The sequence below is a fragment of the Mustela lutreola genome, chromosome 2 (assembly GCF_030435805.1).
Source record: "Mustela lutreola isolate mMusLut2 chromosome 2, mMusLut2.pri, whole genome shotgun sequence".
NCBI classification, from domain to species: Eukaryota; Metazoa; Chordata; class Mammalia; order Carnivora; family Mustelidae; genus Mustela; species Mustela lutreola.
In genome coordinates, this window is record NC_081291.1 from 212,222,589 (window position 1) to 212,248,754 (window position 26,166).

The 26,166-nt window shown below is 46.6% G+C and overlaps 1 protein-coding gene across 3 annotated transcripts in view; it reads right to left on the reverse strand.

Annotated features, from left to right (window-relative positions):
• TIAM1 (TIAM Rac1 associated GEF 1) overlaps window positions 1-26,166 on the reverse strand; it is a 383,002-nt gene that overhangs the window by 267,418 nt on the left and 89,418 nt on the right. The window contains exon 1 of one of the 3 annotated variants that reach the window (XM_059164571.1): window positions 4,948-5,127. The exons of the other annotated variants lie outside the window; for them this stretch is intronic. The gene's annotated coding sequence lies outside the window, so the exon portion shown is untranslated. Of the gene's footprint in view, window positions 1-4,947; window positions 5,128-26,166 lie in introns of those variants that run through there. 3 annotated transcript variants of the gene reach the window in all.

The window sequence follows — 26,166 nt, forward strand, 5'->3', positions numbered from 1 at the left end:
TTACATGTTGGGAGCTTCTGTTTTGCAAGACGAAGCTCTGCAGATTGTTGCACAGGAAAAAGGTAAATTGTTTCTACTGAACTGTACACTTAGAAAAGGCTGAGGGGCTCCTGGGTGGCTCAGTCCTTAAGTGTCTGCCTTTGGCTCAGGTCATGATCTCAGGGTCCTGGGATCGAGCCCCGCATCGGGCTCCCCACTCAGCAGAAAGCCTGTTCTCCTTCTCCCACTCCCCCTGCTTATATTCCCTCTCTCGCTGTGTCTCCCTCTGTCAAATAAAAAATAAAAACATCAGGGAAAAAAAAAAGAAAGAAAGAAAAGGTTGAGATGATGAATGTTATGTTTTGTGTATCTTCCGACTCAAAAACAAGAAATCCAACCTCAAGACCCCGGTAACTCCTGTCCCGGTCACACTCTCCAGCTGGACGCCCCAGTGAGGACAGCAGGCTCTGCTCCATCTCACGTCACTAACGGAGAAGTCAGAGGCACTGAAGCCACTGTTTCCAAGGCACTCCAAGAATTTAAACAAATCTCAGTATGCAGATCAATAAAATGGAGGCCACTCCAGAGGTCTGGGTCTTCCCGGAGCAAAGCCCAGGCAAAAGGTGACCAGGAGGCTGCAAAAGGTAGGAGACAATGGGTGCAGAGCAGGTCAGATCGCCTTCTGCAGGACAGAGCTCCCCACCCTGCACGGAGGACAGCAATCAACCATGGGGTCAATTTCTTCCAGTGCACCTGGGTGAGGCCTGAGGTTCTGCCTTTCTAGCAAGCGCCCAGATGACGCAGGTGTGATGCTGGCCGCAAGGACCCCTCTATGACAGTTCGGGTGGCCAGGGAAGAGACAAAAGGCCACCCCACCCTCCTTTCTCCGCATTAGAAGCTACCCTCAAGCGCTTGGGGCGCCGTGGAATCTTATATTTTCAGGACAACCAAGCATACGGCCACAAACCAATAAATCTCAGCTCATTGTGTGAGTTAGAAAACATCCACATTCTAATTTTATGATTTATGAAAATGTTAAGTTTGATTTACGTTAAAACTGGGTCAGTAGGTTGCCTGCTTGATTGTGGGCAGCTGAGGAAGACACCAACCGCGGTGCATTCTTTAAAGGGAGTATTAAATCAGACGTAAAACTCAGAAGTTGCTGGAATGTGGGCTAACATTTGCTTCACAAACTCAACCCTCGGTAAGCCAAGAGCCACAATGCGGACAGAGCCCAGACATTCTGCTTAACACGGAATCACAGACGACAGTGGTTTCCATGAGGGTTTGGCTACATGCCAGCTTCCAGTGAAAATTAACGAGGAAGAAAAGCCATCAGAACACTAATGACAAGAGGTCTGTAAGAGTCTGCGATCAATAGGACGGATGATACAGAGGGAAAGACAAACAATGAGAAACGAAAATGACAGATTATGTTTTTAGGGTTAGAAGTCACCCAGGAAAATTAAAGCTATTCTTGTACAGAGAAAACAAAACTTTTTAAAACAGAGAAAGTCCTTGCCATCAAAAACTATCCCAAAACATTCTGTAGAAAATAAGTGTGGTTAATTTGCATCTCTGCACCAAATGAGCTTCACTGCAAAGTTGCCAATCCCCGTTCCTCTACCTGTGTCAACTAATTAACCCTTTCATTTTATTGCCATGATGGTTAGCAAGACCCTGAAACAGGAGAGGGTAGTTTACCTATGACTCCCAATATCCATTCAGTGATTCTCTCAAGGTTCAAAGCACACACCTTCCACCGGTCTCTGCTTGTTGCAATGACAATTTAATTTTTAGAAAAGGGTGGGGGGCTTTACTTTAATGGGGAGGAATTAACAACTCAGAAGGAAACCTCAAGACTGCGAAGGAGAGAGAACACAGTGCTCAGGACCAGCCCCGCTGCGGTAAGATGAGACTTTTCCCACTCAGCCTGGTGTTACGACTGATACAAACTTTTCTGCATCAACTCGTAACACATGAAGACTCTGAAAAATACTTAGACTCTCAGGGAGCCTGGGTGGCTCAGCCTCTGCCTTCGGCTCAGGTCATAATCTCAGGGTCCTGGGATCGAGCCCCGCATTGAGCTCTCTGCTCTACAGAGAGCCTGCTTCTTCCTCCCCCACTCCTGCCCCCACTTGCGTGCTCACTCACTCTATCTCAAATAAATAAATAAAATAAAAATCTTTATAAAAATATTTAGACTCTTTGATCCCGTAATCCCTCTCCTGCAGTCTACCCTAAGGAAATGACTGAAAATTTAGAAAAGGTACCAGATGGAATAAAGACGGCCACCAAGCTATTTTGGAAATATACAATAAGAATTGCTCTGTGTCGCTGTAGCTAAATGGGTACCGCATTTCCCAGAACCCCCTCTCTTGGAGGGTCCCAAGTTCCAGTCATGACGGGAGTGTGCCCGGGAGCAGTGGAGAAGCAGACAAGGTCAGGGCGGTTCCAGCTCTGGAGGCAGGCGTGTGAGGAGTTCCAAGGGCAAGGGCGAGGAGTCTTCGGCATGTCACCCCAAGTCATCAAGGTGGGAGGGTGGTGTGAGACAGGCTGAGCTGCAGTGCCACGGGGCTCTTCAGGCTCCAACTGCATTTCCTTCCTGACAACACGCCCACCCAGGGACAGAGACAACTGCCTTCCGCAGACTTCTAGCCCCCAGAAGTGCATGGGGCCAAATTCTCCCGGTAAACCCCTCTTCCACATCCCTCACTGTGATGGTGAATCTTAACATGTCAACCTAACTGGATCAAAGGATGCCTAGACAGTAAGACGTGAATTCTGGGTGCGTCTGTGAGGGGGCTCCTGGGAAAGCATCTGAAGTCAGTAGACTGAGTTAAGAAGCCCGCCCTCGCTAACACACGTGGGCATCGTCCAATCCACTGACAGCTTAAATAGAACAAAGAGGTGGAGGAAGGGCAAAGTCTCTGTTCGAGCTGGGACACCCGTCGCCTGCCCTCAGACGCAGGTGGCCCTGGTTCTCAGACGTTCAGACTCAGACTAAATGACGCCGCTGGCTATCCTCATTCTTCAGCTTGCAGACGGCAGGCAGATAATGGGACTTCTTGGCTTCCCTAACTGCATGATTATGGATATAAACAGATATACGTATATCCATATATATCCTATTGGCTCTGTCTCTCCCTGGAGAACCCTGACTAATACACTCACCAAACCCAACATGAGGCACAAAATGCATGAAAATGAGTTCTGTAAACTCAGTACAGCCCTCCATGGGATAGTAAACACTTGTTAAAACAGATGTTTACGAAGTATTTAAGGACCACTTTTCCTACTAAATGGGGGGAAATATCAAGCTAAAATTTAATATTATTCATGCTTTATTGCATAAACAAAAACCAAAGAGAAAAAAAAGACAACATTAAAGTACACCCAAACGTAAACAGTAGTTAGATCTAGGTTGAACTAGGAATTAGCTTTTGTTTCTTTCTTTGAGTATTTTCTAATTTTAAACTTTTCTCTTTTTTTTAAAGATTTTTTATTTATTTGAGAGAGAGAGAAAGCAAGGGGGCAAGGGCAGGCAGAGGGAGAGGGAGAAGCAGGCTCCCTGGCGAACAGGGAGTCCAGTGCAGGACTCGATCCCAAGACCCTGAGATCATGACCTGAGCTGGCCGAAGGCAGACACTTAACCAACTGAGCCACCCAGGTACCCCTTTCTTCTAAAAGAATTTTAGAATTAAAATTCTTATTTTATAGAGAGAAGCAAAAGCCTCCCACCCAATAAACAAAGTAACATTGAAGGAGAAGAAAAAAGTGGAGACCCAACACTACCCAACTTTAAGACTTTCTATAAAATGACAGTAATCCTGACAGTGTGGTAAAAGAACAAAATGGCAAAAAAAAAAAAATAAATAAAAATAAAACAAAAAAACAAAAAAACAAAAAACAAAAAACCACCACCAGATCAAAGAAAAAGAATGGAGAGCCCAGAAACAGATTTGCATACTTAGAGTGAACTGATCTCTGACAAAGCAGCAAAGAAAACACAATGGAGAAAATTTGGTCTTTTTTGACAAATGGTGCTGGGAACAACTAGACATCCACGTGCACCAAGAAGAATTTAGACACAGACCTTGCCCAGAAATTAACTGAAAATGGGTCATAGACCTAAATGTACAATGCAAAAACCATAATGAAAACAAAAAAAACTATGAAAGATGACATAGGAGAAAATCTCAATGACCTTGGTACGGCAATGACTCAATAGATACATGAGAAGCCCAATTCATGTAGGAAATAATTGATAAGCTGGATTTGAATAAAATTTCAAACTTCTGTTCTGTGGAAAACAATCCCAGGAGAAAGAGAAGACCAGTCACAAACTGGGAGAAAATACTTGCAAAAGACACATCTGGTAAAGAACTGTTAGCCAAAATATGAGAACTCCTGAAACTCAACAATAAGAAAACAAACAATCCAGTTTTTAAAAGGGGCCAAAAACCTTACTAGACACCTCAGCAGATGGGAAATAAACAAATGAAGAGACGTTACACATCATCTGTCACCAGGGTAACACAAGTTAAAATAACAATGAGATCCCACTTACTCCTACTTGAAGGGCGGCAGTCCTGAGCACGGACACCACCAAGTGCTGACAAGGATGTGGAGCAACAGGAACTCTCAGTCATCATGGAGGGAATGCGAAACGGTACACCCATTCGGAAGACTGTAAGTTTCTTATAAAACCAAACGCATTCCAGGGCACCTGGGTGGCTCAGTCAGTTGGGCGTCTGCCTTCGGCTCAGGTCATGATCCCAATATCCTAGGATCAAGCCCCATGTCAGGCTCCCTGCTCCATGGGGAGTCTGCTTCTCCCTCTCCCTCTGCTCCTCCACCATGCTCGCTCTCTCTCCTGTTCTCTCTTTCAAATAAATAAATGAAATCTTTTAAAAAAAAAAAATTCTTACTATACACAGACTAGCCATCCCATGCCTAGGTACTTACCTGAAGGAGCTGAAAACTTCTGTCCACACAAAAATCTGCACACTGGGCTCCTTGTGGCTCAATGGGTTAAGCCTCTGCCTTCGGCTCAGGTCATGATCTCAGGGTGCTGGGATCGAGCCCCGCATCAGGCTCTCTGCTCAGCAGGGAGCTCTCTGCTCTGCTTCCCTTCCTCTCTCTCTGCCTGCCTCTCTGCCTACTTGTGGCCTCTGTCTGTCAAATAAATAAAAATAAATAAAATTAAATTTAAAAATCTGCACAGCTGTTTATAACAGCTTTATTCATAACTGCCCAAACTTAGAAGCAACTCAGCTATCCTCCAGCAGGTGAACTGATACAGGACCTGTAGTACATCCAAACAATGGAATATGATTTAGGGCTAAAAAGACAAGAGCTGTCAAGCCACCAAATGACATGAGGGAAACGTAAATGCATATTACTAAGTGGAAGAAACCAATGGGAAAAGGGTACAGACTGAGTCCGACTCTATGACACACGAGAGGCAAACTCTGGAAGTGGTAACAAGATCAGGGTTGCCAGGAGCTTTGGGGAGGGAGGGAACGACACACAGGTAGGACATGGCAGTGAAACTATTCCATATGATAACTAGAATGGTAAATCCATGTCATCACAAATTTGTCCAAACCCATTAAAGATGCAAGACCAAGAGTGAGCCCTACGTACACAGTACAGACTTTGGATGATGAAATGTGGTACCACTCTGGCTGTGAGTGTTGATGAAGGGGGAGGCCATGTAAGGGGCGTGAGGAAGACAAGGGGTAAACGGAGAACTTGGACGTTCTGCTCAATATTGCTGTGAGACCACAACTGCTACAGAAAAGACTCTATGGGAAAAAAAGATTGTTAATTCTTTAAGAATTATTATAAATAGTCAGAAGTGAATTCCCAATTCTTGATGGTTTTTTCCCTCCTTCAGTTAGGTTTTGAATATATCCCAAGAATTTTTTTCCAACTTAAAGAAGGTCCTAGTTTTTTGTGTATATCCAACAGAATTGCAAATCTGTTATTATTCCCTTTCACTGCTAAAAAAAAAAAAAAAAAAAAAAACAAAAAAAACTCTCCAGCTATTTTCCAGGAGAGAAGTCAAAACTTCTCAGCTACTGGGGCGCCTGGGTGGCTCAGTGGGTTAAGCCGCTGCCTTCGGCTCAGGTCATGATCTCAGGGTCCTGGGATCGAGTCCCGCATCGGGCTCTCTGCTCAGCAGGGACTGCCCTTCCCCTCTCTCTCTCTCTCTCTCTCTGCCTGCCTCTCTGCCTACTTGTGATCTCTCTCTCTTTGTCAAATAAATAAATAAATAATAAAATCTAAAAAAAAAACTTCTCAGCTACTGATCCTGCCAGCTGACCTCATCTTATGACCCTGAGAATAACAATAATAATGACATAATTATAATAATGACAACAATAATAATTGTGATCCCTTGGATTGCTCTACACTCGTACATGTGGTTCTCTCGGCCTAAAAACGCTCTTCCTTTCTACATTATCCATCTGAAGAAGAAACACTCACCACCAATTCAGGCTTCATTTGAACTTCCTTCATCTGAAAACCTCCCCACAACCTGACTCTCCAGGGGCATCAATCTCCTCTTCCTGGGTACCCCTCAGTGGACTCAACTTGCGTCCAGCCTCTCTGGCCAGACCGCATGGAATGTGTCCATCTGTCCAGCTGGAGGGCTTGTTAAAACTCACAATGCTAGGCCTTACTCCCCAGTGTCTGATTCAGTAGGTCTGGGGATAGGGCTCAAAAATGGGTATTGCTAACAAGTTCCCAGATGCTGCTGATGCTGCCGGTCTGGGGACCACACTGTGAAAACACCTGAAGATCCTTGAAAGGAGAGGGGAGGGGGGTACTGTGCTTTATTCATTGCAGCATCCCAAAGGCCCATGAACAGCGCTTGGCGCTCAGCAGGTGCTCAGAATGTGTTAAAGATATTTTTTATTTATTTTACTGTTTAAAATAATACGGCTAGGGGCACCTGGGTGGTTCAGTGGGTTAAGCCTCTGCCTTCGGCTCAGGTCATGATCTCAGTGTCCTGGGATCGAGCCCCGCATCAGGCTCTCTGCTCAGCAGGGACTGCCCTTCCCCTCTCTCTCTCTCTCTCTCTCTGCCTGCCTCTCTGCCTACTTGTGATCTCTCTGTCTGTCAAAGAAATAAATAGAAATGTGAAAAAAAATAAAAAATAAAATAAAATAATACGGCTACCATCACTCAGATGCAACAGAACACGATGTGAAGAGTTACACAAAATCTTACGACTGTTTTCTTGTTCATACCTTTGTGAAATCCGGAGACCTTTATAAACGCGAGGTGAAAATGTCAAAAATCCAAAAATTCCTTTTATTTGTACCCACTCTTTGTGAAAAGCTCTCCACGCTTGACCTAACCTGTTGTCCTTCCTCTGTTGCTCCCGGCAACAGGAAACAAAGCCCGAAATCGGAGATGGACTGAGAACACTTGGCTGTCATTTTGCTCCCAAGTTCTCAATGGTAAAGCCTAGGCCATTTTCCCAAATGCCCTGCTATATTTTGTCTTCTGTCCCTCCTCTCTTACCTGCACAATTATACAGCTGACCTGCAGCATGAAATCCACAAGCAGCGTTCAGCCAACCTGACCTTCAGGCTTATAAATGACCCTCCCGATAAGAAAGACATCACCTTCCCACACATACCCTCACGCCAGTTTGGGAGGAAGTTCTAGGAATCTAAACAAGAGAGGAAGCAACTCCTCCTGGGAAGGCTGGGAAGGTCCCAGCATGCGTGACTTGAGAGAAGGAGGCACAGGGAGAAGGGTTTTCCAGGGAAACAATGGAACCAAACACACGGAGGCATTAAAACATAGGGCATGTCCCAGAAATACCAAGACACCTGCCCTATAGCTGAAATGTCCTCCATGATCCAAACAATTTGGGGTAAGACGGTGGGAGGTCCAAAAAGCCGTGTCACAGACAGATTCGGCACTGGGTGCGGGAACTGCCATCACAGGGGAGTGGCAATGATCAGACCCACTCATTGCAGAAATGACTCTGGTGGCAGAATGAATGAGAAAAAAGGCCTTGGGGGACGTGTGCTCTGCTTTACTGGTAATCCAAGAAATGCTGAGCGAAATTGCAAAAGGGAACAGGATACAAACCAAAATTAGTAGACATACGTCTTTATCCAACACCGAAGTAAAGGCCTTTTATTTTCTCTTTTCCTTCTATATCAGTTTGTGTCAAAAACAACTTAAGCGAGGTCGATGACTAATTGAGAACCAGAACCCTTGAGAGCAAGGGAGACAGGCAAGTGTTCCAGGGTGAAAATCTGGCCTAGAACAATTAACAAAGACTTCCCTAGGAGGAACGATGCCACGTATAATTGCTGGGATCATCGGAGACTGGGCAGAAGTGCTCAATTTACCTTGCTTTTTATTTAAAAGCCAAAGTCTTCAGAAATGCACCTTACCCCCAAATTTACAACATTCAGGTGATTAAGCAAGCATACTGGGTATAAAGAGGAAGAAACACACACATCAGTTATGCCATTTGTGAACACAACCTCGGAAAAACAGATCAAGCAATTTCATTTACACTTGACCTGCAATTCTGTTTCGTAGTCCAGACTTCTAGTAAAAAAAGACAGGGAAAGGCCTGCCGAACTTTGGAGACTCAGGCTTTTCTTTTAGAACAATTTTCTCAAAACATACGAAGGAGAGGCAGCAGATTTAAGAAAAAAACTGATTCCCTGATGGCTGAGAAGAGAGGTTTTAATTATGCTTTAAGGTAAAGGTGATAATTGACTTACTCTCTCATCTATCTTAAAGCCCAGCTCATATGCACAAAACAACTTAATTATCAAAGACTGTCAGGGAACACGCTACTCCACACACGTGAACTTACCACGCAACTAGAGAATATTTCCTAAAGTCCAGACTTTTTCTTTTTTCCATTTTCTTAAAATCTCTTTTGAAAAAGAGAGAAAACATGGTCAAATATATTACAGAACTTCTACATCCAGCCAAGACAAAATAACAGGGGCCGGGAGTATCCATCCTCCAGAAATAATTGTAAAAAAATGATCAAAACAGGAGTGCCTAAGCGGCTCAGTCGTTTGAGCCTCTGACTCTTGATTTCAGCTTGGGTCGTGATCTCAGGGCGGTGAGATCGAAACCCCGTGTCGGGCTCCGGGCTGAACGTGGAGCTGGCTTGGAGATGCTCTCGCTCTCTTGCCGCTATTCCCCGCTCTCTCTCTAAATAAAATAAAATAACTTCTTAAAAAAAAAAAAAAGAAAAGAAAAGAAACAGTCAAAATATATGAAACAATGGTTCTCAGACACTGGAGAACAGGAGTGCAGAACAGTGACCCCTAAGAGACCAGATACAAACACATCAGAGCCCTTCCAGTGCCCAGGACAGGAAATCCAGTGGGGGGTGGGGGGCAGGAGAGTGGAGGAGACAATGCTCTGATGGCTTACTGCCCCCTTGTCATTTGAAATGAGCGTGCCAAAGCACTCACCAAATGCAGAACCCCGTATTTCCTGAGGACAAATGGTCACCCACAAGCCACTATCCCCTAGCACTGTAAAGACCACGGTCAAGAGCTGGGAACCCTTCTTCCCAGCACTGCTAGACTCTAAATCCATGATGAGGTGAGCCCTCATCATGACTTCTGATTTCCTCTCTTTCTAACAGGTGGTTGCCCCCCCACCCCAACATCAGCCCCCAGATGTGTTTCCATCACAGTTAAGGGTTTGCTGCATCTCCTGTATTTTTCTGATTCCCAAATGCCATGGTATGAGGGGAAGGGGATGGACTCAGGGCAAGACCTGCAGGCTCCAGAAGGAAGCCAGGAGCTCCGCTGGGGCATCTGTGAACAGCCTGGCCTTTCCCACTCTCCAGGGAATAGTTTGATGGACAGGTGACCTCCGGCCCTGGAGACAGGAGGCAGGCAATGAAGAATTACTGGATTCATTTGTTCGTTCATAGTGAATGAATCAAATATGATGACTAAAAGTCTCAAGCAACATGGGTCTCCTTTTCTAAATTCATAACCGACTGATGTTCAGGCCAACCTGAACAGACCAGTTAGACACCCTTCGGTTCCAAGTGGGTTAATTCCAGCATCCTCACTAACTTGGGCGATTAACCAACACTCCATCCAAAATGTGAGGCCTCTACTGAACCTGTTTGGAGAGAACAGTGGAACCCACATGCCTTCCTGTCTTTAAAACCAACATTCAACTTCTTTCAAGTTAGCCTTTGAAAGGCGCTTAGTCCTAAAGATTAAAGCCATAGGATCATGCAACAGGTTAAAAAAAAGGGGTTTCTTCCAGGGCCCCCAGGAATGTAATACTCTATAGATAGGTGCCCATAGGGCCACTAAGTGCCTTATCAATTAATGCAACAAAACTGTAATTAATTCAGGGGAACTGATCGATCCAGTTGTCACATGGAAAGGACCAGTGGGAAGAAAGTCCCGGGTCTCCCCCATCTCTGCTATACACAGGGCTAAAAATAAAGTAACTTCCACTCACGGATCAGGCAAATGCTATCCACAGTCCAAGAAGCGAAAAGAAAAGTGCCCTGGGGTCTCTCAGCCCTCCTTCGCCTTGGAAACCGCTCATCTGCCATCATGACCCTTCTGACGTGCCACGTCGCCCATGAAGCCTTCCCTCATTCATAAAGAAGCTTGGCTACACTGTCCTCTGTAATCCCACAGAACCCTACACCACCACTTGGCCCACGGTGGAGAAATCTTTCCATCCACGTATCTGCATCTGGTATGTCCAGCTTTGATTAATAATCCGACTCTTGGTTGTTGGCTCAGGTCATAACCTCAAGGTCATGGGATCAAGCCCCACGTCAGGCTCCACACTCAGCCGGGAGTCTGCTCGAGACACTCTCCCTTTCCCCCTCCCCCGGCTCCTGCTCCAGCTCGGACTCTCTCTCTCTCTCTCTCTCTCAAATAAATAAATAAATCCTAATAGATAAATAAATAAATAAACTTCATCGCAGCAGCTAACATTAAAACATTTACATTTTTCTCATCTCAAAAATAACCTCTTCATTAAAAATCTGGAAAATGTAAATAAAAAATCTTTTAAAAAAATAAATAAAATAAAAGTCTGGAAAATACATCAAACTATAGGGAAAGCAGTCTTTTACGATTGAACCTGGAACCCTTCCAAGTGTATTTTTGGTATAAATATAGACAAGTTAAAATTGTATTATATACATTATTAACATATCCTAAAAACGTCTCCATGTCATTAAAAATTTATTTAAATTATGTTATATGGACAGTCTATCATTTACTTAATGATTTTGAGAGAGAGAAATTAAAAGGACATCATTTTATTCTATTTTATTTTTTATTTCTTTTCTATTTTTGAAGGGACTCCATTTCTGCTGTTTCTCTGCTAGGTCCCATCCACTCATGTTCCCTATTTCACCTTGCATCTGAGAAGACCAGAGGCTATGTTCCCACTCCAACATGAAGGCAAGAAAGTTAATCATTCTCTGAGCTTCTTCCTAGAACCTCATATGCCTAATAACACCTAAGCCGAACCAGGTCCTGAACATGCTGGGACGTCAGCTTCAAACAAACCTCAGTCTACACCAATGTCAGCCCCATGACCTCTGATAACTCATGGGGTAACACGTGACAGCTTTGATCACACCCTCCCCTGGAAGCCGGAAAGGTCACGTACTCTGGACCCCTTTCCAAATAACCCCCTACCCCCACACGATGGGGAGGGTCTCTCTCCTTTCCCGAGCCTCCCAGACACCCTTGTCTGCCACACTCGATCACCCACACTGCTCAGTAAACTCTGTCCTCACTTCCCCCTGCCTTGAGCTCGATTTCGATCCTGCGTGAAGCCAAGGACCCTCTCAACAGATCCTAAGGAACCCTCTGGGTCCTCGGACCCAGCCTGCCTCCCTCATTTTCTTCATGTTTGGACAGCGAGATGACTTCTAGTAGCTTGGAATGGGTAGATCTTTGCCCAAATCTCAGATTGCTTTAATAATAAAAGAGCCACCAGTTAGAAGTGAAGACACAGCTACCCTCATTACCTAGTCCTTACGAACCCCCCAAGCACCAAACAACAAAAAGGCCCAAGAGGTGACCGTGTCACGAAGCCACACATACGCACTTGTGATCCTTTCCACGAGTTGACACGCTATGCTGGGTTTCTCAAACAGGGCACGGGGTGAGTTCTGTGCACAGGCCTACCTTAAGCTAACAAGTTAAGGCGTAAAATCCTTTTCCTCCCTTTCTTCCAGATATCTTTCTTCCATATCCTCCTCCTTCTTCCCTACTAATAGTTCAGAAGCCCTCCAAGGGTCAAATCAGAGTCTCATAACCTTGACACTATTGACATTCTGAGCCGGCTAATCTCTTGTCATGGGGAAGGTAGCCTAGCGGGGGTCCAACGCCTAGTAGGGAGTCTGGCAGCATCCCAGGCCCCCACCCAGTAGGCACCAGTAGCAAACCCCAAGCCGTGACAACCAAACTAATTCCAGACGTTGTCAAATGTTTCCCAGAGGGCAACTGTCAACTCCGTTGAGAACCACTGATTAAATTAACCATGCAGTTATTTGATAATAAAGATGGGGTGTGACCAACCAGGAGTGAGAATCTGGTCTCCACTCCTTTGCTGACTATAACTGATTGATAGTGTTCACCTGACGGCAGGGCCAGGGAAAAGGGCTCCAGTTGACTGGAGATGTCTGCCACGGGCTGGGAATGGGTATTTGTCGCCTCCTTTAATTTGCCAGAAACAGCTGGACAGGAGGTGGGGATGGGCCCAGGGTTGACGACCTGCCTTCGAAGGGACCCGGCGCCATCTGCCCTTGACGCCATAAGAAAAATAACGGGAAACCTTAAATGCATTCTATTCTTTAAGATGCATCTGACTGCTAACCTCCTATGAAATGATCCCCCAAAGAAACATAACGACTAGTCATTCATTATAAACTTCTTATACTACTTGAGCAAGCTGTATGTTATCCAAGGCTGTAAGAACCAGAGCTGACTCTGCCCACACGGCCTCAGAGAGCTGGCGGGATCGAATGTGAACCCCAGAACCATAATTTTCATGAAAGGAAATGGAACCACTTTCTTCCGCACCATGTAATCTATGTGCAAAGAAAGAGAAAGAGAGAAGGCGCACTCCAAAAGCCATTGGCTGTACAAGAATATAAGGTCTAGGGACGCCTGGGTGGCTCAGTTGGTTAAGCAGCTGCCTTCGGCTCAGGTCATGATCCCAGCATCCTGGGATCGAGTCCCACATCGGGCTCCTTGCTCCACAGGGAGCCTGCTTCTCCCTCTGACTCTGCCTTCCACTCTGTCTGCCTGTGCTCGCTCTTGCTCGCTCTCTCTCTGACAAATAAATAAAATCTTTAAAAAAAAAAAAAAAAAAGAATATAAGGTCTAATGCAGAACAAATCCATCGGAGAAAGACGAAAAGTAAGAGTTACTTCGACTTCTGATTGTGAGTGGGGTCTCGATTCTCCACAATGCAACCTTGCTCAGCTACTGACCTCCCTGGGCCACAGCCTCAGTTTCCCTCAGTTGGTAGAACAGAGATAAAATCGCACTAACACCTTCTAGTGTTGTTAGGATAAAGCAAATAATACCCAAGACTATAGGGTTGCCTGGGTTGTTCAGTGGGTTAAGTGTCTGCCTTCCGCTCAGATCATGATCCTGGGGTCCTGGGTTCGAGCCCCATGTTGGACTCCCTGCTTAGTGGGGAATCTGCTTCTCCCTCTGCCTGCTGCTCCTCCTGCTTGTGCGCTCTCTCACTCTCTCTCTAATAAATAAATAAAATCTTTAAAGAATAATAATAATAAATAACCAGGACTAAAAGCAGTAAGTAGACTATCGATGTGAGCTAATACTCAATCTAGAAAGCATCCACGGGCCTATGTCATATTTGCCAGTAGCCTAGCAACGGAAGGTTCTAGCAACCTAGAAACCCAAAAGAGTCTCATTCAGAGCCTCTGTATTCACCATCTCGTTTCCCCTTACGGTTGCAATTTGCCCAAACGAAAGCTCACACAGATCCAAATTATTTTTTCTCACTCCACAGACCTTCCTTGCTGGAGTTTGCAAAAACAGATCACGACACACTGTCCTTCCACAGCCCCGTCTCTGCCCCTACCTGATTCCTGACACAAAAAAATAAAATAAACTCGCCCCATTTAGAAAATCACAACACAAATGACCAAGTCAATAGCAGATCCCATCAGAGTCTTCATGATTCTAAGCAGAAGAGGTTAAGAAAATCCTTCTGTTTTCAATGGCTTTCAAAGAGGCGAATGAAAGACAGAAACCATCTGCTGTAGTTCGTTGCTAAAGGAAACAAGCAGGGGCGCCTGGGTGGCTCAGTGGGTTGGGGCCTCTGTCTTCGGCTCGGGTCATGATCTTGGGGTCCTGGGATCGAGCCCTGCATCGGGCTCTCTGCTCGGTGGACAGCCTGCTTCCCCACCCCCCCCCCACTCTGTCTGCCTCTCTATTTGTGATCTCTCTCTGTCAAATAAATAAATAAAATTTTTAAAATAAATAAATAAATAAAGGAAACAAGCATACTTCCTGTGCTCCCCATTCTGGCCCCCAGGACCCCATTATGTAAGAAGGCACCAGAAGGTAGCATCCTAGTATGTTCCCGAAGCAGAGGAGTATCAGCAAGACGATTATGGCCCATGGGGAAAAAGAGATGATACCCTTGACCATTTAACCAGCTGGTCAGAACAGGTCAACACATTTTTCCAAACTTCGAATATGGGCAGAAAAATCAACTGAATTTTGTTTGCTCATTTAACTTCTCTCTTCACTGTGGAAGGACTCACTTTTTTTTTCTGTGTGATTAATCCCAGCATGACAGGACCCCAGAACCTTGGGTCTAGAAGATACTTGGCAATCATTACCTACATTGTTTCTCAAGGTGGGGCCCAAGAATTACATGGACACTTACTGAAAATGAAGATGGGTGGGCTGGTGTTTAACAGACTTATTCCCTCTTCCTCCAGCCGACATTTTTCAGAGAAATGTGACTATGTGACTTGATTCTAGCCGATGAAATGGGAGTGGAAAAAACGTGCCTCCTCCTATAAGCCTTTCTGTTCTTTCCCGTCCCATGATTTGACTCCTAGGAATATGGCCACCAGGGGAGGGCGCACGCTGGAGAGGACGGAACCACACTGCAGAAGGAGACTGCGTCCTGGAATCACATTTGGAAGAGAACTTTGACTGGATAAGAAATAAACTGCTGGGAGCCTGGGTGGCTCAGTGGGTTAAGCCTCCGCCTTGGGCTCAGGTCATGGTCTCAGGGCCCTGGGATCGAGTCCCACATTGGGCTCTCTGCTCAGCAGGGAGCCTGCTTCCCCCCACCCTGCCCCCCCCCGCCTCTCTGCCTGCTTGGGATCTCTCTCTCTCTCTGTGTCAAATAAATAAAATCTTTAAAAATAAATAAACTGTTGTTGGATTAAACCACTGTACTTTTGGATTTTCTTTCAGAAAGTCACCTTTCCCTAGCTAATAACACATAGACAGGGTCCTGTCTTAAACATATCAAGTAAGAATCTAGAGACTGTTGAAGAAGAAATTATTCTGACAGCTGTTAAAATGGCAAGGAAGACCGTATTTGAGATGATCAATAGGAGTGGACTCTTTACTCAGGCAACAAACTGAGGGTTGCTGGAGGGGAGGTGGGTGGGAGATGGGGTAATTGCGGGGGAGGGGTATTAAGGCATGTGATATAAGGAGCACTGGGTGTTAGAAGCCACTGATGAATCTCTAAATTCTACCCCTGGAACTAAAAATATACTATATATTAACTAACGTGACTATAAATAAAGTCTAACATAGTTGGGTGTGGGAGAGAGCACCAACAGGAGTATCGCAGTAAGGGAGCGAGGTCAAACTCAAATACAACAGGGACAAGCGGGGCTTTATAGCAAAGGATGCAGGGGCCGGTGGACAGAAAAATCCGTACCAGGGGGTTTCCTGCACTACGGGCCGAACGGGATTCTTGTTAAAGGCAGGCCCGGGATATCAAAGGTGGGGGACAAGGAATTTGGTCAGATATTAAGGGTGGGGATAAGTTAGCAGGATTCTTTGCGGAAGACTAGGCCAGGCTGGGCAGGACAAAGAGAGAACTAGGGGCCAAGGTCAAGGTCTAGTCAAAAAGCGAGCCCAATTAAGACAGATTTTGTCAAGGTAGGGCCCGGGAATTCTGCACTTTAACAACCTCCTTGAGATGTGGAAAGGAAAAAAAAAAAAAAAAAGCTGAGGGGCGAGAAGTACCCCCACGACAGCCGGCCACACAGGCAGATACCGACAGAGCCAGGACTAGAAAGTCTCCAGGGATCAGTCAGGTTCGATGCAGCGTTTCAGGGAACGAAATACCCAATTCAACTGTGTCCCTCTATACATACGTTATCCCGACTGAGCGCAACTTCTCGCTACCTTAGAGCAATTGAATCAGGAAGCATCCCTATTTAAAAAGTGAAAAATCCTGGACTCTTCCCCTTCGTGTCGGAGATTTACCCCTGAAGAACAAAGGGAAAGAGAAGTATGGGAAGGAACGGGTTACACGCGAGCCCGATGTGGGGCAGGGCTGGGCCTGTCAGATTCCCCAACTGCCTATAGTCATTAGGAGTCATTAGACCCTCCAGTACTGGGCGAGGAATATGAACAGACATTTAAGGGCGAGCTCCCCAGACGTTATAAAACAATGCGGGGCGGGGGCAACTTTTCCCACAAGACCCTCACCTTAGAGAGCCACGTGCCCCGACAGTCCAAACCCTTCGGAACTGGGCTCAGAGTCTATGACGCCATTCTTCTGTGTATGTATATCCTCACCAGTTTACTGCTCTGCCCTTTGAAAAAGTGGTTGGTTTCTTTGAAATTGGCTTTTCACAAATAATCATGCAGAGTTAAGTATTAATATTCCTTCGGGGCCCTCTCCTGCTTCCTGCCTCTTCCCCCGCCTGCCAAGTGGCCCGTTGGAAGATCTAATTGACCAGCAAGCCTCGCTTGACCAGTTTTATATATATAAATATATAAAATATAATATATTTAATATATATATTAAATATATTATATATAATATAATTTCTGACATGCTTATCTGGGACAAAAAGAAAAAAAGAAAAAAAATTTTTAAAAACCCTACTACATAGCCATGGTTTCTCCATTGAGCCCTGAATTATTATGGTTTTCCACATTTTCACATTCTCCAGGAGATGAACAGTGCTCCGACCCCTCTTGCAAATCCCTAAAACACTAGGCTTTGGAATTCACTGAAGGCCACATAAATCTGACCCGTTATATAATCGAAAACATTGGACAGAGCTGGCTCCCACGCAAGGCATTTACAACATATTTCAAGACAGCTGACCCCATGCAGCGCTACCTCCCAAAGAGCCAGAGAAGTCACAGTCTCTAAGCCATTCATCCCCGGACCCTCCTCGGTCACAAATTAAAACAGCCAGGAGGATAGAAATTGATGAGATCGCATTAAGTGAACAAAATCCAGGAAAATCAATCCTAACCCCTTTAGCTCCCAGCAACAGGACCTGTATGGATACGGACAGTGTAAAAGACACCGCAGCAGAAATTAACAGCAGTTGTCAAATGACTTTAATTCAGTCTCCAAAGCAGAGGCACTACCATGAAGGTTTTGCGCTGGCTCTTCTTGACGTGCGAAAGCATAGAGAGAGCCTGTACCCGCACAGGAAAACAGCAACCGAGGAATACAGCTTCCCGATTTAAAAGGAACAGATTAATAAAGGCAGGCGGCGACTCAATTCCTTACTGCATTAAATCCCAGAGGAGGAGTGAAACATGTCGACAACACCACGATGGTTTTAAAGCACAGGGGGTCACGACGAATCAATTTCCTGCCCATGCTCTGGGAATTTATAAAGAAAAAATTCGGGAGAGATGACAGATTGCTACAATATTAATTGCATATTTACATTCCTCACCAGCACCGAGGCAAAATTTGGCAGCTGGAGGAAAATGAGACTGGGCCGTTTATCAGAACCTCGGATAAATAATGATCCAATATCCGAATTTACTGGAGTCTGCCATTAAATATTTAACAGTAAAAAAAAAATGGATGTCAGCAACCTTTTCTAAGAATAAGAGAATACTTATTCAACTACTGCTCTTGCTATAGACAATTTTATGATCAGTAACAACAAGGTAACGTCTCTGTGGGAAATGCCACCTAGCATAGGGAATGCATCGAATGTCACAGGTTAGTGTAAGAAACAGTCTACAGGGATGAGTGGATACGGACTGTGAGCAAAACACTTAAACTCCAGGGCCTCAGTTTCTTAATCTGTAAAATAAAGGATCTAAATTCATTTTACCACTATGCCTCCGTGAGCTTTCACATTCTATAAGGCCACAACAAGCCTTACTGTGGTGAGTAAAAGTGTATTCTAGAATGTTCCTTTACCACAGCTCTATTATATTGCCTTTTGGGTTTGTTGAAGGAGGAGCAATGCTTGCTCCAGAAGATTCCTCATAGAAAGTGCAAATTTTATGGGAAATGGTCTAGTAAATCAAGGAAACATTAAGCTTCCCCTTGCCATTCTGGATGTCACCTACGACTCCAATTAACGGAGACTCAGACCTGTAGCAACCACACAGAATCCCAACTCCCTTTTTTTTTTTTAAAGATTTTATTTATTTGACAGAGATCACAAGTAGGCAGAGAGGCAGGCAGAGAGAGAAGGGGAAGCAGGCTCCTCGCTGAGCAGAGAGCCCGATGTGGGGCTTGATCCCAGGACCCTGAGATCTTGACTGAGTCAAAGGCAGAGGCTTAACCCACTGAGGCACCCAGGTGTCCCCCAGAATCCCAAATCTTGTCACACACGATGGCCCCTCACCACCTCCCTGGCAGAGAATGCAGACACGAACTCCTCCCAACACCAAAAACATGTTCTCTTCCAAAGAGGACTACAATATCCCAAATCCTTACTAAAAAAGCCCAAGAGTTGACACCATCACCCATTACTTCCCAAGCTGGCATAGATCCATTGAATTTATCAATTAGCCCTACCCAACCCAGGGAAACCGAGGCAGCCAGGGCGAGGAGGGCAACCAAGGAGAGGCTGGAGAGGTCTGCCGGTTGCATTTTCAGTTTGAGTACGAGGGAGGGTAGCTTCAGGAGGATTTTTTGGTAGCTGGTTAGTTTTTGTAAACTAACTCTGCACAATTTTTGCAGCTAGAGATGTTAAGCAGCCTCTTGCAGTTACCTACTGAAGACTGGGACATAAGGTCTGGCTATCCCGTGCATTGTGACCCCGAGGCCCCCTCCCAGGGCAGAGGCGGCACACTTCAGGCCATCTGTCCCCACGATGCGCTGTGCTCACTCACACAGAGCTCACCTGGCCGGCAAGGGAAGCTTGCACGGCACGACCAAGAGCAAGATGATGGGTCCCACCCGGTGAAGACCAGGGAGCGCCGAAGTGTAAATGAGAAAAAGGCAGAGAAGAAACACAGAGCGTCCCCTGCATACTGGGGGAAACAGTCCGTCCACCACAGTCGGGACGTGGGACAACAAAGGCTTTCCGCTCCCATGACGGGCCTCACCGGAGCACTGGCCCCCTCCCAGCCAGCCCACTGAGGCCCCTTCGATCCAGATGTGCTGCGTATCTGTGATGAAAAATGCTAAAAACAGAAAAGCTGCAAGTCTTGCCGTCCAACAAAAGCAAAACAGTAAAGATCAAAAGGAAATACGTTATTCATCGTAAATGCGGGTGCTTGAAGAAAAGCAGATTGAATCAGAAGAAAACAGGGTGGCCAGTCATTCTTGGAAATTCTGGAGTGGCCTGAGACTATTATTAAGAATTTCGAGTGAAGGCGTGCCCAAGTGGCTCAGCCATTAAGCACCTGCCTTCAGGGGCACCTGGGAGGCTCAGTGGGTTAAGCCTCTGCCTACAGCTCAGGTCATGATCCCAGGGTCCTGGGATCGAGCCCCGAATGGGGCTGCCTGCTCAGCAGGGAGCCTGCTTCCCCCTCTCTCTCTCTGCCTGCCTCTCTGCCTATTTGTGATCTCTCTCTGTCAAATAAATAAATTAAATTTAAAAAAAAAAAAAAAAAAAGCACCTGCCTTCAGCTCAGGTCATGATCCCAAGGTCCTGGGATCGAGCCCCACGTCCGGATCCCCGCTCAGCAGGGAGCCTGCTTCTCCCTCTCCTCCCTGCTTGTTCTGTCACTGTCTCTGTCTGTCTCTCTCTCAAATAAATAAATTTTTTTTAAATCTTAAAAAAAAAATGTCAGCTGACGATAATGATACCAATACTATGCTGAACACTCATAAACCACAATGATTAGGGACAGTGTAGATCCTAAATAGGACAATATGGAAAGCCAGCAGAAGGGGAAAAGAGGAGAAAAATGACTGAGAAAAGAGCAGAGAAGACAGAGCGAGCAGAAAAAGGGGAAGAAATGTTCCTGCGGACGAGGAGGAGGAGCGTGAGGGTGAGCTGTCTGAGTTAAACCCCGAGCTGTGGGATCAGAGATAAAGGAGGCAGGTAAACCACATGGAAGTAGAGAGCTCTGGCTCAGATGCTTTCCGGTAGCATCCGTGGGAACTGCATTCGGATGACTGTGGACCCGAGAAAGGAGGAGATGGACAGTGATCTGGCATGAGCACTATACTAGTCAGGGTTCTCCAGAGAGAGAAAAAAGCTTTTTAACTTTTAGAAATTTTTTTTTTAAATTGTGTGTGTGTGTGTGTATGTGTGTGTGTGTGTGTGTGTGTATCACACAGGTACATACATATATATACATGTATCTACATATATAGATACACACATACACACTAATTTGTTAAGGAATTGGTTCACACAGTTACGAAAGCTGATAGAGCCAAGAGCTGCCACTGGCAAGCTGCAGACCCAAGAGAGCGGAGGGTATAGTTCCAGTCCAAGGCCAAAGGCAGGAAAGAGACTGAAGTCCCACTTTGAAGGTAGTCAGGCAGTTGGAATGCCCCTAATTTAGGAGAGGGTCCATTTTGCTGTTGTTCTAGTCAAGTTCCTTAACTGATTAGACAAGGCCCACCCAGATTAGGTAGGCAATCTGCTTTACTCAGTCCCTCAATTCACAAACATCCTCAGAGGGGTGCCTGGGTGGCTCAGACCGGTTAAGCATCCAACTCTTGGTTTCAGCTCAGGTCACGATGTCGAGCTCCAAGCTTAGTGCACAGTCCACTTTTAAGAGTCTCTCTCCCTCTTCTTCTCCCTCTGCTCCACACCCCATACTCTCTCTCTAATAAGTAAATCTTTAAGAAAAAAAAAATATATAAGTCCCCAGAGAAAGCCTCAGAAAAATATCAAATCAGATCAAACACATGGACACCAGGTGGCCCAGGCAAGTTGATACATAAAGTTAATCATCACAACACTGAAAGTATGACAGGCCCCAATATAAACACATGAGAAACACAGGTCATTATTAAAACATCCTCCCTGGCCAAGGCTAGAGGCTAGAATCTAAGGTAGAAGTATAGTGTAGAGGGGCGCCTGGGTGGCTCAGTCATTAAGCATCTGCCTTCGGCTCAGGTCATGATTCCAGGGTCCTGGGATCAAGCCCCACGTTGGGATCCCTGCTCAGCAGAGAACCTGCTTCTCCCTCTGCCTGCTGCTCCACCTGCTTGTGTTTCCATCTCTCACTCTCTCTGCCAAATAAATAAATAAAAGAAGAAGAAGAAACCTTCATCCCAACACCACCTCCCATATGGGGGTCCCACCTCCCCAACACTCAGGACTCCACATCCAGAACTGTGGCCACTCCCAGAAGGCACAGACAACTAAGACAAGACGGGCTGGAAAAATCCCCCCATTCTGGCCATGAGTTTTGGGGGTACGAGAGTCCAACTCTACCCAGGTGAGTCCCCTGGCTTCCACTCCTAAGGATCCCTGTGACCAAGGTACTTGACCATTCCCTGGCTCAGTTTCCCCATCTGCAACAGCAAATATGCTGATGGTGGCCACCTATGTGGACTGCTCTGGGGAGTAAATGAAGCAGTGGACAGTCAGCATATAATCCAATGCCAGACACAGAGTCGATGCTGAAAAAAAAAATGAATAAATAAATCAGTAGCTGATGTTTTGTTTTTCATTCACCACTAGTGCCCTCCACAAAGTGTCCACTCAGAAAAATAGCAGTTTACTTCCACAAAGAAACTGCCCAGCAACTGCCACAACCCCCACTTTCTGTCTTGGGCGGGGCTGGATTTGGCACCGGGAGGGCTCCCTCTGGATCGACCAAGAGCCAGCAGGAAGCAGGCACACGGGCATAAATGCATGAGACAGAAATGCCATGTCCGGCAGGCTGTGATGAAGAAGGAAGGTGCCTGGGGTTGGGGAGTGTGTGGCAGGGGCAGGGAGTCTTCCTTTGGGCAACGGATCTGCTATTAGGCAGCAACTGCCAGCCCACCGGCCTCGCCCCTCCCCTCAGAGCAGAATCTCATGAATGTCAGAAGGATACACATAAGAAGGCTGCCGCAGAGCCCTGCAGCGCATCTCTATCCTTCTCCCCAACAGATGTCATGACCCAGAGACAGGACTCTATTCCCTCCCCTTCCCAGACAACTTCACGGCCCAAGGAAAGAATCATAATCCCCTGCAATGATCTCCTTTTACAGGGACGCCTCCCAACGTCCCCATCACCAACAAGAAGGACTCTCTCCTACTCCAGAGAAGCAAGCCTAAGACACTTGTCCAGCGACGTCCCCTCATGTTCTGTGGGGAGCAGGTCCTGTGTGACCAGGGCAGCTCTTCCTCCCCTGCCTCCCACCCAGACCTAAGCTCCTTCAAGGCAGAACGCGTGCTTTCTCTCTGCCTCTTGCTTCCCGGGCCATTGCCAAGTGCAGAGCACACACAGCAGGCATCCCAGAGAGCAGCTCCAAGCCGCAGAGAGGCCCCGGGGATCACGGGGGCCTCTCCCTGCTTGAGAGTCCATGGAAACAATCCCCAGGGCCTTCGGACATCATCGGAGAGCTCCTCCTCAACCCACAAGCCGATGAAGCCAAGACGCTAACCTGAGAACTTGCGAGAAAAAGGGTGCGTGTGAGATGGAGAAGGTGGAGGCCCCACGTGCTGGCACAGACCCCGTCAACTGCATTTCACCCCGTCATCTGCGCTGATCTGTAGCCCCGAAGTGAGCATAGATCAGGCCTCAGGCAGCAGGCGCGGCCAGTCAAGTGGGCCACAGGCCTTCCACCGCCGGCCATCAGTCACGCCTGTCGCTGGCTGGGACACCCGGCCACCGACACTGCCAGCCAAAAGGGACGGGCGTGCTGGGCGACTCAGACTGCCAAAGAGCAGGCTGCATTTAGTAAATCATATTTTTCTCGTGAATTTTTTAATACCAATAATTCACCCAACATTACTTTAATTTTTAAAAAAAGTACTGTGTATAAGGAAGTTATTAGCCAAGTCTATACATGGTTGAATAATCCAATTCAAGGGACCTTGATGATTTCAACATGGCGGGGCGGGGTGGGGGTCTGGGAATTGGTGAAAAGCACCAGGTGTAAGTGGAATTCAGAGAAAGGAATAATCAGGAGGCTTGGGATGGGTGGGGGGGGGGTCTTCTGAGCATTAACCAGAAGGGGCTGCTGAGGATTCTCCTGGAGGGACAGACAAGCTCCGAACTATCCGAGCAGAAATGTGGGAATGAGGCAACTTGCTCGTCAGGAAAAGGTTGGACAATCAGGCTAACACCAGATTCTGGGAAAGTTCAGTGTGTGTGTGTGGGTGTATGTGTGTGTGTGAGAGAGAGAGAGAGAGAGAGACAGACAGACAGACACACAGAGACAGAGAGATACGAAAGTCAGGGCCTCTCAAGGAAAATTTAAGGACTCAGTAAGTGAACAGATAATAAAATGACAAAAACAGATGTCAACACCAATACTCAGGATACAAATCCGGGGCTGGAAGACTAGGGGTTATGCTAATAGACATATGGGAGTTGGAAGAGGAGAAATGGTTGAGTCTGGTTTCAAGCTGAAGTTCCCAGATCAGTGAGCTGCTCTATGGAGGAAATATCCTCGGGGAACCCCTGACACCCCGACCTTTGTACAACCCCCCCTGCCTCAATTGTGGGCAGGGCCTCTGAGCTTAATTTAATGTAATTTAATTTAATTTACAGCAAAGGCGATGGGACGTCACCCCGATTGCGTCTCCTTATAGAAGATCCTGTCTTAGCAGGCAGGGCCTTAGAAAGCCAAGTGCCCAGCTGTGAACGGCCTCTACAGGGGGCCACGTGGCAGGAAGTGAGGACGGCTGCTAGGAGGGGAGGGTGGCTTCCAGCCACGAGCCAGTAAGAACCCAGGGCCCTCGCTCCCACCACCCCAAGGAAATGAATTCTGCCCACCGTGTGCATGAGCTCGGAGGCGGTTTCTTCCCCAGGCCAGCCTCCAGATGAGAATGCGGCCGGCCAACACCTTGACCACAGCCTTAAGACCCTCTACACTGTGCCAGACTCCTGACTCATGGAACGGTGAGATCATAAGTGTGTGTTAAGACCCCAAGTTTGTGGTTACTTGTCACACATCTCTCAGACTGGAGTGACTGGGCTCAAGTTCAGGGCAAAGGTCAGATATGGAGCTGTGTCCATAACCCAGTAGGTGAGAGCCTGCGTGCTGGAAGCAAATGCCTGGGATTAAGCCCGAGCCCTTCCTAGCTGGGGGGCTGTGGGCAAGTTATGGATTCTCTCTGTACTTCAACTCTTCCATTCATAAAATGGGAAAAATAATGGTACCCATTGCCCAAGATTACTACTGATGATTACCTTACCAAGGAACCTCTTAGCGCCCAGAACAATACTGGATCCAGAGTGAGCACCACTGGGGGAGAGGGGCTTCGTCAAGTCCTCACAGGCAGAATGTGCTGGGGCACCTGGCTGGCTCAGTGAGTTAAGCACCTGACTTTGGCTCAGATCATGATCCTGAGGTCCTGAGATCAAGCCCCACGTTAGGCTCCAAGCTCAGCAGGGAGCTGGCTTCTCCCTCTCCCTTTACCCCTCCCCTGCTCATGCTCTCTCTAGCTCAAATGAATAAATTTTAAAAAAAGAAAAGAAAAAGGCAGAATGTCCTAAGAAAGATGAAGCAAAAGCCAAAGCCCATGAGCAAGGAAGGAACTAAGATGGGCCAAAAGCAAAGTTAGAACCAGAAAGAACATGGCCAAGAGGGTAAACAGAGTCACAGTCCAAAGCATCACTCATCGAGGCAAGAGAGAGTGTTGGTAGAAGCAGGGAAGGAGCAGCCATATAACGGAGGAGTTTCCATGGGTTAAAACAGAAATGGCCCAGGAAGCCAGGGGAGCACAGTTGGATGAGTGCCCAACTCTTGATTTCAGCTCAGGTCACAATCTCTGGGTCATGGGGTCACGTCGGGCTCCACACTCAGCACAGAGTCTGCTTGAGATTCTTTCCCTCTGCCCCTCCCCCCACTTGTGCATACTCTTTCTCTCATAAATAAAATCTGTTTTTAAAAAAAATAATAAAATCTGTTGTAAACAGGGGCGCCTGGGTGGCTCAGTTGGTTAAGCAACTGCCTTTGTCTCAGCTCATGATCCCAGAGTCCCAGAATCGAGTCCGGCATCGGGCTCCCTCCTCGGCGGGGAGTCGGCTTCTCCCTCTAACCTCTCCCCTCTCATGCTTTCTCTCTCTCTCTCAAATAAATAAATGAAATATTTTTAAAAATAAAAGAAAACAAAGATAGCCCAAAAGGATGGAGGTGGGCGGGATTATCTGTCCTCTGAGACAGAACGACCTGGCCCACCGTACAGGGCCTCCTCACTCAGAAACAGTGGGGCGGCCCCCCTCCTCACGGCCTCCTAACCCACTCTTCCTATCTACTCCCAGAATATCCATTCTCGAAACCCACACTTCTGCCTGGTGTTTGCCCAGAAGCCCCTCGTCATCAGGGCAGTTCCCACCCAGCGTATTTAAAGCTGCCTTGAACCCTGGCTCTCCAGGCATCTGGCCCCCTGCTGCCACTCGACTAGATTCAGTAGTTGTTGTCATGTTTTCTGTTTTTCTGTCTCCCCTGCTAGGACACAAGCCTCACAAGGACAGATTTCTGTCTGTATCTTCTGCTGATAAATTCCAAGGGTTTACAATGGAGCACGGTTCATAACAGGTACTCAGAGCCATGACAAGGAAATGCAACATACAATCGGAACTGGATCCTTCG